This window comes from Balaenoptera ricei, chromosome 3 (genome assembly GCF_028023285.1).
Source record: "Balaenoptera ricei isolate mBalRic1 chromosome 3, mBalRic1.hap2, whole genome shotgun sequence".
Taxonomy (NCBI): Eukaryota; Metazoa; Chordata; class Mammalia; order Artiodactyla; family Balaenopteridae; genus Balaenoptera; species Balaenoptera ricei.
This window is the reverse complement of record NC_082641.1, coordinates 154,377,310-154,394,554: the sequence shown is the minus strand read 5'-3', so window position 1 is coordinate 154,394,554 and position 17,245 is coordinate 154,377,310.

Here is a 17,245-nt window from a genome sequence, read left to right as displayed (position 1 = left end):
ACAGACCCAATAAGCATTATAAACAGTTGTTTTACCTCATTGATTTGTAGGGTAATTTGGTCCTCAGCTATAGTAACCATATCTCTAAGGATACAGTGACCCCAGCTAATCAGAAAATTCCAACTAGAAGGTGGGTGTTATAATGAGAAAAACATGAGACTACGACCTGGGAGACCTAGGTCATAGGCTGGATTAACTCATAATTGACCTTAGGACCTTGAACATATCATGTAACCTTTCTGAGTCCTAACATTTGAACCTTTTAGGCCCCTTCAAGTTCTACCATTAATTAAGGCCTTGATAGAGAACAATATGAAAAGGTTTCATATTGGAAATACTCGATCTCTTGAGTGACTGCATATCTATATGTAATCAATGACATTCTTGGTTTTACAGTTAACTCTCTCAGGGAAATCTTATTTCCCTCATTTCCAAACTATGGGGAAATTTTTCCAAAGTATTGACAGCAGAGAATAGGGTCATTTTTTATCAACCCAATTTTAGCATAAAATAAATTAGAAAGCTGGCTGGGCCTTTGCTGCAAAACGTGGGCTCCCGAGTCTCAGTTCATGGTAATATATTAACCACTGCTTAGATTCTCGACTTTTATATTGTTCAGTCATCTTTGCCTGCTATTTAGGGTGTTCTTTGTTAGTTACCCGGTGACTTGCTGCCAGAATATGCTTACAGAGATTTTACTGTCTCTCTCTAGATTCAGCAGTTTGAGAACGTTAAATGTGCCTTGCAAAGCTAAATCTGCTATGGGATGTATAAGGCTGGTCTCTCATCAGTTGTAATTCTCTGGTAGTTGCATTGTTAAGAGGAGTCATCTATTATTCCACATACTACATTCCAGAAGAAGCTAAAGCAAGTGTTTAATGCATGCTTTCCAGGGCACAATACTGCACAGTCCCTAGAGTGTGATGACTTGGGACAGCTGCCCCAAGTCAATATTCAGGGGACCCAGCCATGCTGGCAGCTTGTCAGTAACTCAAGGAGCACCAGCTGGGGCCCTGTAACATGCTTGTACCACACTTACAGAGAAACAGTCTTTTTTATTAAAATAAATTTATTTATTTATTATTTATTTTTGGCTGCGTGGGGTCTTCGTTGCTACGCATGAGCTTTCTCTAGCTGTGGAGAGCGGGTGCTACTCTTCGTTGCGGTGCATGGGCTTCTCATTGTGGTGGTTTCTCTTGTTGTGGAGCCCAGGCTTTAGCCATGCAGGCTTCAGTAGTTGTGGCACATGGGCTCAGTAGTTGTGGCACATGGGCTCAGTAGTTGTGGCACATGGGTTTAGTTGCTCTGCGGCATGTGGGATCTTCCCAGACTAGCGCTCAAACCCGTGTCCCCTGCATTGGTAGGCGGATTCTCAACAACTGCGCCACCAGGGAAGTCCTGAGAAACCCTCTTAACTTGCCTCTTTTTCCTGGAGTCACCAGAATCACCGCCTATTCCCTTTGGACCCCAGCGTTCGCACCACAGAACAAGGTTAGTAGGTTACCTTCTGATATGAATTGTATCCTCCCTGTGAAGCAGTTGTTTCCTACGTCTGTTTAGGACACTTGCATTTTGTTATTTTAATGATGTGATATCATTAAATATTACATAAATAGATGAAATATGAAGACAAAGAAAAGAGTTTTTTCTAGTGAACAAGTCAAAAGCTTCCTAAAGTGTGAGCGATATAGCTGCAAAAGATTGTGGGAAAAACTCTAGAAGAATTCTGCACTCAGAACGCTTCCCCTTTATCTATAAGTTTTCATTCTCCTTTAAAGACACCCATACTTTAAATCTCAGTTAATGTTATGGGTGTTCTTTATTCAAGAGTGATGCCCTGTGCTCAAAAGCCTTGCTCCTGTGTCAAAAGATTGGGCAACTTATATATGCTTGTTTTCAGTGAAACAAAATGTTTTTGGAAATTTTCATTTTTTGACTTGTTACTTTAACCTACTTTTTAACAGAGCAACACATGCTCCTGAGGAATAAGTTGGCTTGAACTGTACATAAATTCAGCTCATCTCTACTTTCTGTTTCATCACAACAAATAAAGAACTGTGCAGACTGCCCTTTCCTGCTGCCAAACTACAAACTGCCACTTTGTGATTTTGTTTTCACATCAAGGATACTCTTCAGCTTTAGCCAGATCTCCCCAGGCCATTTCCCCCTCACTTTCCAGATTAATTCTAGAGGAATGTGATCTATTCCAGCCCCCACAAACCTCACTGGGATGGTTCTAAGTTCATGTACACAGGGAATCCTCTGCTATTTACCCCAATCTCAAAAGCTCCCCTACCACTTGCCCCAGGCAATTCCCTAGTACAGCACCTGGTTCCTTCAATTCTTTGCTTTAACCAGTGTTTATTGGGCACCTACCACATGTCAGGCTCAGCGCCAGGTACTAGGTGTGCTGTAGTGAATAAAATGTGTTTACTTTATATTGTCAACAACAGAACTGTAGTATGGGCAGAAGAGCAGTAGCTACGTCTTTTTGTCTTTTTTTTTTAATTGATAAATTTGTAAACGAATGAAGGAGAATTTCCGTAGCACTTTTGACTTGGGAAATTGTTAGTGTATGTCATTATGTATGCATTTATATATGGTCTGTATTTATTTGCATTTCTGTGGAAATTAAAAGGGCATGTAATACTTTAGTTTAAACCAGGGGCTAACAAACTTTTTCTGTAAGGGGGTCAGAGAGTAGATATTTTTGGTTTTGTGTCACAGGGTGTCTTTCACAAGTACTAAAGTAAGTAAGCTGTGACAGCATAAAAACAGTCATCGATAATACATACATGAATGGGAGTGGCTGGGTTCCAATACAATTTTATTTATAAAATCAGGCAGTAGCCCTAGTTTGCTGACCCCTGGAATCTATTAAAATACGTTACTGCTTCTCCTACTAGCAATTAAACTTGCTTAAGCCTCTTCCCTTTAAAAAAAAAAAAATCCAAGTCCCACATCACTGCAAGTAGTTGTCTTGGACACACCATCTCTACCTCCCCACCTCTCATTCACCTCCAGTGCTAGACAGTCTGACCTCTGTGCTCACCGCCCACTGAAATTGCTCTTATCAAGGTCACCAACAATCTCGTGCTGCTAAATCCCTGAGAGTCTCCAGTCCTCTCTTTCTTACTCACTCTCTCCGCAGCTTAGAACACAGCCGGCCACTCCCTCCTCCTGGAAACACTCTCCGCTCTTAGCTTCCGAAACCTCACAGGATTCGTTTTCCTTGTACAATAGTAGCCACTCTTTCTGCCATCAAAGGCTCCTTTTCCTCTTGACAAACTCTAAATGGCAGAGTTGCTCAGGCCTCCATCCTGGGTTCTATTGTCTCTCCTTTGGGGATTCATCCACTCTTTAGCTTCAAATGATGTACTGAAAACTCCCACATTTATTTCTGCAGCCCACATCTTTCCCGCGTTCCTGCCTCACATATCCAACGGCCCTCTTGACATTTCAGATCTCTCAGGTGTTTTAAACATAAAGTGCTGAATAAATAAATGAGTTTCCCTGGTTGCCCAAGCAGAGCCCAGAGCCTAATCGCTAACCCCTCCCTTTTGCTCACCTCACGCATTCCCCACATGTAAGCCTTCTCTTCCCTGACCATCTCCTGAATCTTTCCCTGGCTCTCTATACCAAATTCCCAGACTACTACAGTTGCGTCTGGCGCTGAAATATTGAAATACTTCCATACTGGTTGCAAAGAGCTGCTAGTCTAAGCCCCAGTTGTGTTGGCCTCACCTCTGGGTTCCACCTGTCTATCCAGCCTGGCCCAGCAGAGAGACGTCTGCAGACCCTGCTCAGTGCTGAAGCTACCATCCATCCTGATGAGTTAGTGCTCATGCCAAACTGATTGTTAAATAGTTTAATATTACCTCTACCTAATAACACTGTTACTAAAATATTCTGGCACTAGGAAATTCTTTCTCACCCAGTTCACTGGAAAAGCCATCCAGCTGATCTCCCTACCTCTTCCTTCTGCCTTGTTCATCTCCAGACTCTGCATAGAAGCCAGAATGATTTGTCTAAAATACAAGTTGATTGCATCTCTCCTCTACTTAAAACCTTTAAACATGGATAACCATCAAGATAAAACCCCAACTCCCAGACCTAAATAGACATCTCTCCAAAGAAGACATGCAGATGGCCAAGAGGCACGGGAAAAGCTGTTCAGCATCACTAGTTATTAGAGAAATGCAAATCAAAACTACAATGAGCTATCACTTCACACCAGTCAGAAAGGGCGCATCATCAGAAAATCTACAAACAACAAATGCTGGAGATGGTGTGGAGAAAAGGGAACCCTCTTGCACTGTTGGTGGGAATGTAAATTGGTAGAGCCACTATGGAGAGGAGTATGGAGGTTCCTTAAAAAACTAAAAATAGAATTACCATATGGCCCAGCAATCCCTCTACTGGGCATATACCCAGAGAAAACCGTAATTCAAAAAGACACATGCACCCCAATGTTCATTGCAGCACTAGTTACAATAGCCGGGTCATGGAAGCAACCTAAATGCCCATCAACAGACTAACGGATAAAGAAGATGTGCTACATATATACAATGGGTATTACTCAGCCATAAAAAGGAATGAAACTGGGTCATTTGTAGAGACGTGGATGGACCTAGAGACTGTCATACAGAGTGAAGTATGTCAGAAAGAGAAAAGCAAAGATCGTAAATTGACGCATATATGTGGAACCTAGAAAAATGGTACAGATGAACCAGTCTTCAAGGCAAAAATAGACACAGAGGTAGAGAACAAACGTATGGACACACGGGGGAAAGTGGGAGGGGGTGGTTGGATGAATTGGGAGGCTGGGATTGACATATATACACTAACAGGTATAAAATAGATAACCAATAAGAACCTGCTGTATAAAAGAATAAAAAATTCAAAAAAACCCCCACAAAACCCACAACTCACTAATAAGGTTCACCAGGCCCTTCATGATCTGACCCTTTTTCATCCTGCAAATCTCACCTCCTCAGAGATGTCTCCTCTGAGCCCATCTTAAGCAGATTCTTCCTGTTACTCTCTCCTCACACCCATTTGTTTTCTTCATTGTATTGATCACAATTTGACGTTAGTGTTGATTTTTAAAAATCTTTTTCTCCTACTAAACTATTAGCTCCCTGAGGGCAGATACCATGTCTATCTTTTTCACTGATAGGCCCCTGGCCCCTGAATGTTTAAGTTGATAAATCTGGCCCCTGAATCCCTTTTGGCTTTGTTTTTCACCACTTTCTCCCTTGTAATCTGTAGTTTAGCTGTATGCACTCAACAAATATTCAATAATCATTTGATCACAAACTATTCTCATTTCCTTCAACATTCCTTGTAATGGAATACTTTGCCTGGAATACTTTACATCATTATGTCCTTTCCCCTGAACTCCTGTTACCTTCCAGGTATCAACACTGTCATTACACCCTCCAGGACAGAACTCTTGATACTATCATTAGTATCTAGTGCCTTCCTCACTAGATGGTAAGCTTGTAGAAGGCAAGAACCGTTTGTGATTTTTCATAGTTGCATCTAAGGCACCTTGCTCAGTACCTATCTAATATTTAGCAGACCAATTCAGCCCTAAAGCAGACACCCCAAGTCCTGAGAGGGAGTCAATGAATTTACATCCATTTGGGTGGCAATATACTATTTGTAAATGGGATATCTTCCCCCGAAGGTAAGGGTTTTTGCTTTCATAGGAAACATGGGAATTTTCCCATGAAAATTCACGGGAATGAATTTTCCCTTAGTGACATGCTTCTGTGATCTGCAGTGACTTCACCTGGAACTCACTGTTTGGCTTTATGGGCAGAAAGTGGTTCTTAGTGGGAAGTACAAAATATAGGTTACTAAAAACATGTTTAGTGAGACTGGGTTTTGTAATGTCTTAGAGGACATAACAAGATAGCAGTTTCCCTTCTTTGAAATATTGTTTTTTACGTGTTCATCCTGAGTTCAGTTAAAAAAACAATCTCTTTCCTCTGCTTGTTAATGGTGGTTTTCTGGTTTCATTCTTCTGGGCACATAAATATGTTATAATATAAACAAGCCAATGGTGTAATGAATTATTGCAGTCTTATTGTGCGTATGTTTTTACTACAAATCTTGGGGGGAAAAGCTATTCACGCTCTGCATTTTTAAATCATGCTAATGTGATTAGTCACTATGATCCTACTTACTCTTCATGATGGAGGCAAGACGTCTAAGCATCCAATGTACTTGTGAGGGGCCTGATTAGTACTTGAGACCCAATCAAGAGGCTGCTGATGAAGTTCACATAACACATTAAAAAGTTACTTAGGACAGAGGAGTTGATCATTGCTTATGTAAGATTGTATAACAAATAAAATAAGTGTAAATTGTCCTAATGCACATTTTTATTCTTCCATGAGAATTTCAACTGCTACCATAACCTCCGAATATATTTTGCCAGAATATGTCCAGACCACTGTTTTTGTAATCAAAGTGTGAAAGTGACAGAGTAAGCTGCTATTATTGTTCAATAGAAAAATTCACACATCCACATCACAAAACAGGTGTTTTCAAAGCCCAGACTTCAAAATAGTTCACCCATTCTAGCATTTTGATGTTGTAATCAAGCAAAATGAGAAACAGAAGAGACACATTTTGGTTGATTATTATCCTGCCAAATCAGATTGTTCCTGTTATTGTCTTACACAAACACCAAGCTCAGAGGGAGAAGTGGGGAGCAGGGAGAAAAATATGGATGTGTGTGAGAAGAGAGAAAAGATGGTTTAGAATCTTAAATGAGTCCAATAAATTGAAGATTTGCTTAACAATCTCAGAAACGAAAGTCAGTAGAAAAAGAAGGAGTATAACACTTTACATTCAGTTTTTTAAAAGACTTTTTTTACAAGTAGAACCCTCTTTTCAGAAGGAATCTTATGAAGAATCACAAATATATAAAACAGATAGGAAGAATATTTTTAGTAAACATTGTATTAGTTCAGATTTATCATATTTATTCAAATTCAATGAAAAAACAAGCCTGTTTTGATGAACGCCAAAAATTAAAATTAGGGGATTAATGACAATTATCTTACGTGAGCTTCAGCAACCAATTGATTTCTGTGATTTCTTACTTCTTGCATATTATCAAGATTTTTCTTGATTACAATGATAAACTGTTGGAAATGGTAAAAAATAGAGTTTTTAAACAAGTTGCCTTGTGATCTAAGGATACCATTCCATTTCTAAGTAACAAGGGGGAGCTTCATTTGTTCTCAGGGCTGTACCAAGAGAGTTAACCTGGCGAGGCCAGTAAGCATGTTGTTGGCCTCTTCTGTAGTAACATTTGTATGTGACACCCTTGAATATGCCTTTTAAAAAAAATATATAGTTTTGTAGTAGTTAAAAATTAAGTAAAATTTGATAATGGCCATTCTGACTGGTGTGAGGTGATACCACATTGCAGTTTTGATTTGCATTTCTCTGATGATTAGTGATGTTGAGCATCCTTTCATGTGTTTATTGGCAATCTGTATATCTTCTTGGAGAAATGTCTATTTAGGTCTTCTGCCCATATTTTGGATTGGGTTGTTTTTTTGATATTGAGCTGCATGACTTGCTTGTATATTTTGGAGATTAATCTTTTGTCAGTTGCTTCCTTTGCAAATATTTTCTCCCATTCTGAGGGTTGTCTTTTTGTCTTGTTTATGGTTTCCTTTGCTGTGCAAGAGCTTTGAAGTTTCATTAGGTCCCATTTGTTTATTTTTGTTTTTCTTTCCATTTCTCTAGGAGGTGGGTCAAAAAGATCTTGCTGTGATTTATTTCATTGATTGTTCTGCCTATGTTTTCCTCTAAGAGGTTTATAGAGTGTCTGGCCTTACATTTTAGGTCTTTAATCCATTTTGAGTTTATTTTTGTATATGGTGTTAGGGAGTGTTCTAATTTCATACTTTTACATGTAGCTGTCCAGTTTTCCCAGCATCTCTTATTGAAGAGACTGTCTTTTCTCTATTGTATATGCTTGCCTCCTTTATCAAAGATAAGTTGACCATATGTGTGTGGGTTTATCTCTGGGCTTGCTATCCTTTTACATTGATCTATATTTCTATTTCTGTGCCAGTACCATGTTGTCTTAATGACTTATTGTCTTAATTGGAGCTTTCTAGTAGAGTCTGAAGTCAGGGCACTGATTCTGCCAGCTCCGTTTTTTTTTTTTTTTTTTTTTTTTCTCAAGATTGCTTTGGCTGTTTGGGGTCTTTTGTGTCTCAATACAAATTGTGAAACTTTTTGTTCTAGTTCTGGGAAAAATGCCAGTGGTAGTTTGATAGGGATTGCATTGAATCTGTAGATTGCTTTGGGTAGTATAGTCATCTTCACAATGTTGATTCTTCCAATCCAAGAACATGGTATATCTCTCCATCTGTTTGTATCATCCTTAATTTCTTTCTTCAGTGTCTTATAGTTTTCTGCATACAGGTCTTTGGTCTCCTTAGTTAGGTTTATTCCTAGGTATTTTATTCTTTTTGTTACAGTGGTAAATGAGAGTGTTTCCTTAATTTCTCTTTCAGATTTTTCATCATTAGTGTATATGTATGCAAGAGATTTCTGTGCCTTAATTTTGTATCCTTCTACTTTACCAAATTCATTGATTAGCTCTAGTAGTTTTCTGGTAGCATCTTTAGGCTTCTCTGTGTATAGTATCATGTTATCTGCAAACAGTGACAGCTTTACTTGTCTTCCGATTTGGATTCCTTTTGTTTCTTTTTCCTCTCTGATTGCTGTGGCTAAAACCTCCAAAACTATGTTGAATAATAGTAGTGAGAGTGGGCAAGCTTGCCTTGTTCCTGATCTTAGAGGAAATGGTTTCAGTTTTTCACCATTGAGAACGATGTTGGCTGTGGGTTTGTCATATATGGCTTTTATTCTGTTGAGGTAGGTTCCCTCTATGCCTACTTTCTAGAGAGTTTTTATCATAAATGGGCGTTGGATTTTGTTGAAGGCTTTTTCTGCACCTATTGAGATGACCATATGGTTTTTATCCTTCAATTTGTTAATATGGTGTATCACACGGATTGATTTGCGTATATTGAAGAATCCTTGCATTCCTGGGATAAACCCCACTTGATCATGATGTACAATCCTTTTAATGTGCTGTTGGATTCTGTTTGCTAGTATTTTGTTGAGGTATTTTTGCATCTATGTTCATCAGTGATATTGTCCTGTAGTTTTCTTTTTTTGTTAAATCTTTATCTGAGGAATAAATCTTTATCTTTGGTATCAGGGTGATGGTGGCCTCATAGAATGAGTTGGGAGTGTTCCTCCCTCTGCTATATTTTGGAAGAGTTTGAGAAGGATACGTGTTAACTCTTCTCTAAAAGTTTGATCGAATTCGCCTGTGAAGCCATCTGGTTCTGGGCTTTGGTTTGTTGGAAGATTTTTAATCACAGTTTCAATTTCATTACTTGTGATTGGTCTGTTCATATCTTCCGTTTCTTCCTGGTTCAGTCTTGGAAGGTTATACCTTTTCTAAGAATGTGTCCATTTCTTCCAGGTTGTCCATTTTATTGGCATAGAGTTGCTTGTAGTAGTCTCTTAGGATGCTTTGGATTTCTGCGGTGTCTGTTGTAACTTCTCCTTTTTCATTTCTAATTTTATTGATTTGAGTCCTCTCCCTCTTTTTCTTGATGAGTCTGGCTAATGGCTTATCAATTTTGTTTATCTTCTCAAAGAACCAGCTTTTAGTTTTATTGATCTTTGCTATTGTTTTCTTTGTTTCTATTTCATTTATTTCTGCTCTGATCTTTATGATTTCTTTCCTTCTGCTAACTTTGGGTTTTGTTTGTTCTTCTTTCTCTAGTTCCTTTAGGTGTAAGGTTACATTGTTTATTTGAGATTTTTCTTGTTTCTTGAGGTAGGCTTGTATAGCTATAAACTTCCCTCTTAGAACTGCTTTTGCAGCATCCCATAGGTTTTGGGCCATCGTGTTTTCATTGTCATTTGTCTCTAGGTATTTTTTAATTTCCTCTTTGATTTCTTCAGTGATGTCTTGGTTATTTAGTAACGTATTGTTTAGCCTCCATGTGTTTGTTTTTTTTACGGTTTTTTCCTTGTAATTCATTTCTAATCTCATAGGGTTGTGGTCAGAAAAGATGCTTGATATGATTTCAATTTTCTTAAATTTAGTGAGGCTTGATTTGTGACCTAAGATGTGATCTATCTTCGAGAATGTTCCATGCACACTTGAGAAGAAAGTGTAATCTGCTGTTTTTGGATGGAATGTCCTATAAATATCAATTAAATCTATCTGGTCTATTGTGTCATTTAAAGCTTCTGTTTCCTTATTTATTTTCATTTTGGATGATCTGTCCATTGGTGTAAGTGAGGTGTTAAAGTCCCCCAGTATTATTGTGTTACTGTCGATTTCCTCTCTTATAGCTGTTAGCAGTTGCCTTATGTATTGAGGTGCTCCTATGTTGGGTGCATATATATTTATAATTGTTATATCTTCTTGGATTGATCCCTTGATCATTATGTAGTGTCCTTCCTTGTCTCTTGTAACATTCTTTATTTTAAAGTCTATTTTATCTGATATGAGTATAGCTACTCCAGCTTTCTTTTGATTTTCATTTGCATGGAATATCTTTTTCCATCCCCTCACTTTCAGTCTGTATGTGTCCCTAGGTCTGAAGTGGGTCTCTTGTAGAGAGCATATATATGAGTCTTGTTTCTGTATCCATTCAACAAGCCTGTGTCTTTTGGTTGGAGCATTTAATCCATTCATGTTTAAGGTAATTATCGATATGTATGTTCCTATGACCATTTTCTTAATTGTTTTGGGTTTGTTTTTGTAGGTCCTTTTCTTCTCTTGTGTTTCCCACTTAGAGAAGTTCCTTTAGCATTTGTTGTAGAGCTGGTTTGGTGGTGCTGAATTCTCTTAGCTTTTGCTTGTCTGTAAAGCTTTTGATTTCTCCATCGAATCTGAATGAGATCCTTGCTGGTTGGAGTAATTTTGGTTGTAGGTTCTTCCCTTTCATCACTTTAAGTATATCATGCCACTTCCTTCTGGCTTGTACCGTTTCTGCTGAAAAGTCAGCTGTTAACCTTATGGGAGTCCCCTTGTATATTATTTGTCATTTTTCCCTTGCTGCTTTCAAGAATTTTTGTCTTTAATTTTTGCCAATTTGATTACTATGTGTCTCAACGTGTTTCTCCTTGGGTTCTCCTGTATGGGACTCACTGCGCTTTCTGGACTTGGGTGGCTGTTTCCGTTCCCATGTTAGGGAAGTTTTCGACTATAATCTCCTCAAATATTTTCTCTGGTCCTTTCTCTCTCTCTTCTCCTTCTGAGACCCCTATAATGCGAATGTTGTTGCGTTTAATGTTGTCCCAGAGGTCTCTTAGGCTGTCTTCATTTCTTTTCATTCTTTTTTCTTTAGTCTGTTCCGCAGCAGTGAATTCCAGCATTCTGTCTTCCAGGTCACTTATGCATTCTTCTGCCTCAGTTATTCTGCTATTGAGTCCTTCTAGTGTAGTTTTCATTTCAGTTATTGTATTGTTCATCTCTGTTTGTTTGTTCTTTAATTCTTCTAGGTCTTTGTTAAACATTTCTTGCATCTTCTCGATCTTTGCCTTCATTCTTTTACCAAGGTCCTGGATCATCTTCACTATCATTATTCTGAATTTTTTTTCTGGAAGGTTGCCTATCTCCACTTCATTTAGTTGTTTTTCTGGGGTTTTATCTTGTTCCTTCATCTGGTATATAGCCCTCTGCCTTTTTGTCTTGTCTATCTTTCTGTGAATGTGGTTTTTGTTCCACAGGCTGCAGGATTGTAGTTCTTCTTGCTTTTGCTCTCTGCCCTCTGGTGGAGGAGGCTATCTAAGAGGCTTGATGGGAGGGACTGGTGGTGGGTAGAGCTGGCTGTTGTTGTGGTGGTCAGAGCTTAGTAAAACTTTAATCCACTTGACTGTTGATGGGTGGGGTGGGTTCCCTCCCTGTTTGTTGTTTTGCCTGAGGCAACCCAACACTGGAGCCTACCTGGGCTCTTTGGTGGGGCTAATGACAGACTCTGGGAGGGCTCACGCCAAGGATTACTTCCTAGAACTTCTGCTGCCAGTGTCCTTGTCCCCATGGTGAGCCACAGCCACCCCCCGCCTCTGCAGGAGACCCTCCAACACTAGCAGGTAGGTCTGGTTCAGTCTCCCCGGGGTCAGTGCTCCTTCCCCTGGTTCCCGATGCACACACTACTTTGTGTGTGCCCTCCAAGAGTGGAGTCTCTGTTTCCCCCAGTCCTGTCGAAGTCCTGCAATCAATTCCCACTAGGCTTCAAAGTCTGATTCTCTAGGAATTCCTCCTCCCGTTGCCGGACCCCCAAGTTGGGAAGCTTGACGTGGGTCTCAGAACCTTCACTCCAGTGGGTGGACTTCTGTGGTATAAGTGTTCTCCAGTCTGTGAGTCACCCACCCACCAGTTATGGGATTTGATTTTACTGTGATTGCGCCCCTCCTACAGCCTCATTGTAGCTTCTCCTTTGTGTTTGGATGTGGGGTATCTTTTTTGGTGAGTTCCAGTGTCTTCCTGTTGATGATTGTCCAGCAGTTATTTGTGATTCTGGTGTTCTCGCAAGAGGGAGTGAGAGCATGTCCTTCTACCTTCATTGCAGTTTTTAAATTTTAGGAATTTCTGACAGTTTTACAGTTCCTTGCTGTTCACAAATAGAAACATTCAAAATATATTATCCTATCTTCCTTTTTAATGTAGAATCATTATGTTCTTTTTAATTTATTTTATTGAAGTACATTTGATTTACAATATTGTGTTAATTTCTGCTGTAAAGCAAAGTGGTTCAGTTATACATATATATATTCTTTTTCATATTCTTTTCCTTATGGTTTTTTATAGGATATTGAATATATTCAATAGTTCCCTGTGTTATACAGTAGGACCTTATTGTTTATCCATTCTCTATATGATAGTTTGTATCTGCTAATCCGCAACTCCCAATCCATCTCTCCCCCACATCCACTTCCCCTTGGCAACCACAAGTCTGCAAGTCTGTTTTCTATGTCTGTGAGCCTGTTTCTGTTTCCCAGATAAGTTCATTTGTGTCATATTTTAGATTCCACATATAAGTGATATCATATGGTATTTGTCTTTCTCTTTCTGACTGACTTCACTTAGTATGATAATCTCTAGGTCCATCCATGTTGCTGCAAATGGCATTATTTCATTCCTTTTTATGGTTGAGAAGTATTCCATTGTATATATGTACCACATCTTCTTTATCCATTTGTCTGTGAATGGACATTTAGGTTACTTCCATGACTTGGCTATTGTGAATAGTGCTGCTATGATAATTTGGGTACATGTGTCTTTTTGAATTATAGTTTTGTCCAGATATATGCCCAGGAGTGGGATTACTGGATGGAATCATTATATTATTTATGCCTTCAAACTTCCATATTAGAAGCACATTAATTGCATAATACATACCCATAAAAATGGCCACAATGAAAATTGCTGACGATACTAAAAGCTGTTTAAGCCATGGAGCAACTGGATCTCTCATCCACTGCTGGTGGGAGTGCAAAATAGTACAATCACTTGAGATATCGGTGCAGTATTTTCTTTTATACTATTATATCACACAACAATTGATGCAACTTTCCCACTCAAGATAGTTGCTTTTCAGGAATAAAAACTTACATTCATGAAAAACTGCAGGTAGAAATGCTTCTTAGAAGCTCAATTTATAATTGCCAAAACCTGGATGGTACTCCAACATCCTTCACTGCATGAATGGATAATCAACAGGACCCATTACTACAGTGGGATACCCCTCAAAAATAAATGGAACGTGGTTTTCTTCAAATCTAATTTCAGTTTTAACAAGTGTAAATTTACTGTATGTATTGGAAAAGTTATAACATGTAAACAATAATACTATTGGATTGGCCGTATATTCATTCTGTTTTTTCCATAAGATGGCTCTAGTAGCACTTGGTTGTCTTTAACTGCATTCGAAACAGTTTTGTTAGATTGTATTGTGACAGCTGTTATATCAGTGTCCATTCAAAAAAAACTTATCAAAATTGGTGAATTTCTGTGTAGCCATTTTAATATTAAAGATGGAAGAAAACAACATTTTCGGCATATTATGCTTTAATATTTCAAGAAAGGTAAAAAAGCAACTGAAATGCAAAAAAAAGATTTGTGCAGTGTATGGAGAAGGTGTTGTGACTGATCAAACATGTCAAAAGTGGTTTGCAAAGTTTCGTGCTGGAGATTTCTTGCTGGATGATGCTCCACGGCTGGGTAGACCTGTTGAAGTTGATAGCGATCAAATCAAGACATTAATTGAGAACAATTAATGTTATACCACGCAGGAGATAGCCGACATACTCAAAATATCCAAATTACGTGTTGAAAATCATTTGCACCAGCTTGGTTATGTTCATCACTTTGATGTTTGGGTTCCACATAAGTTAATCGAAAAAAACCTTCTTGACCGTATTTCCACATGCGATTCTCTACTTAAACATAATGAAAATGTTCCGTTTTTAAAACAAATTGTGACAGGTGATGAAAAGTGGATACTGTACAATAACATGGAATGGAAGAGATCATGGAGCAAGCGAAATGAACCAACCACACCAGAAGCCGGTCTTCATCCAAAGAAGGTGATGTTGTGCATAGGGTGGGATTGTAAGGGAGTCCGCTATTATGAGCTCCTTCTGGAAAACCAAATGATTAATTCCAACAAGTACTGCTCCCAAGTAGACCAACTTAAAGCAGCACTTGTCGAAAATCGTCCAGAATTAGTCAACAGAAAACGCATAATCTTCCATCAGGATAACGCAAGACCGCATGTTTTTTTGATGACCAGGCAAAAACTGTTACAGCTTGGCTGGGAAGTTCTGATTCAACCACCGTATTCACCAGACATTACACCTTTGGATTTCCATTTATTTCGATCTTTACAAAATTCTCTTAATGGAAAAAATTTCAATTCCCTGGAAGACTGTAAAAGGCACCTGGAACATTCTTTGCTCAAAAAGATAAAAAGTTTTGGGAAGATGGAATTATGAAGTTGCCTGAAGATGGCAGAGGGTAGTGGAACAAAAAGGTGAATACATTGTTCAATAAAGTCCTTGGTGAAAATGAAAAATGTGTCTTTTATTTTTACTTAAAAACCAAAGTCACTTTTTGGTCAACCCAATAGTAATAATAAAATCCCGAGTATCTGTATCCGTGAAATAAAGTATATTTTGTATCAAAAAAAATTACTAGGGACAAAAAAGCACATTACCTGATGATAAAAAGTCAATCCACCAAGAACATAGTGATTACAACAGAGAATCAAAATATTGGGTTAGCCAAAAAGTTCCTTTGGGTTTCTGTAAGCTCTTATAGAAAAACCCGAACGAACGGCCAACCCAATACACGAAACAAAAAAAGATATATCATGATATTGTGTATCTTAAAAAGAAAAGGAACCACATTGTACAACCTAAGTAACATAATTTGAATTTGTCAATCCTACCTTAATAAAGCTGGAAAAAAAGAGTGAGACACATCAAAACATAACATGGTTTCATTGATATATTGTTCATAGCTATGAGACAAAGCAAGTATTAAAAATGGTAAAATCTATGTTGTGAGTATGCAGGTGTTCACCTAAAATTCTTTGAGGTTTTCTGTACTTTTGAAAATATTCACGATAAAATCAAAATCTAAAAAAATAACTGACATAACTGAAAGTAAAAATAGAGTAATCCAAAATTATAACTAGGGACTTCAGTACCCCCCCTCAGGAAGTGACAGTGTTACTCAACAAAAAGTCAGCAAGAATATAGGAAAACTGAGCAACTATCAAACATCAGTATCATGTTGACATTTATAGAACACTGGGTTGAAATTTATAGTACACTCCATTCAACAACATCAGAATACACGTTACTGTCAAGCCTCCATAAAACATCCACCAAAATAGAACATATTCTGGGCCATTAAAAAAGCACTCAAGAAATATAAAAGAATTGAAATCATACAGAGGATGTTCACTGACCATGATGGAACCAATTTCAAAGCAATAACGTAAAAATGACTAGAAAATCTCCAAATAATTGGAAATTATTCAACACACTTATAAATAACCTATGGTAAAAATTGAAACCCTCAAAAAAATTTTTTTAAATAGACAAAAGTAATGAACATGAAAATACAGCACTTCAAAGTTTGTAGAATGGAAATAAAATAGTGCCAAGAGGGAAACTTATTGCACTATATGCTTATGTTAGAAGAGAAGAAATGTCTGAAATCAATAATCTGAGCTCCGCCTTAGGAAATTTTAAAAAGAAGAGAAGAGTAAATTTGGAGGATTGGAAGGAAGGTAATCATAAAAATAATGACAAATCAATGAATTCTAAACAAATACAACAGGGACTTCCCTGGTGGCACAATGGATAAAGACTCCGTGCTCCCAATGCAGGGAGCCCGGGTTCAATCCCTGGTCAGGGAACTAGATCCCACATGCATGCCACAGCTAAGAGTTTGCATGCTGCAACTGGGGAGCCCATGTGCTGCAACTAAGGAGCCTTGGAGCTGCAACTAAGGAGACCTGGAGCTGCAACTAAGGAGCCCACCTGCTGCAACTAAGACCCAGCAACCAAATAAATAAATATTTTTAAATAAATTAACAAATACAATAGAGAAAAGAGAACACATTATGATGAAGTAATATGACAGGAAATAAAATCCCTGATGAAGTAGAGACATACCATCTTTATCAATGGTTACAATATTGGAAAGAGCTGATTTTCACCCAAAATATTTGATTTAATGTAATATAGTTAAAACCATAATGTAATTTCTAGAAAGTAAAGATGTAGATTCTCAAATTCACAAGGAAGGGAATTTTTCAAGGAGAACTAAGACATTTTAGGTGGGGGAACATGAGAGAGAATATGGAAAATAGTAATATACCAAAATAATCTCCAGAGTTCATTATCAGAGGAAAAAACCAAAATACTGAATAAGAATACAGAGGCTCTAGAATCAATCCCTTGTTAATATAGAGGCTTACTGTTTGATAAAGTTGCCATTTCGTTTAGAATCTGCCTGCTTTGCATACCCTGTGAAACTGCACACAACATGTGATTCCATAAAAAAGATAAACCCCGTGGCTGTAAAATGCCTTAATCCCTGATGTCCTTTAGAGCTGTCTAAGCCAGAGATCCCCACGAGGCTGCTGAGTGACATCAA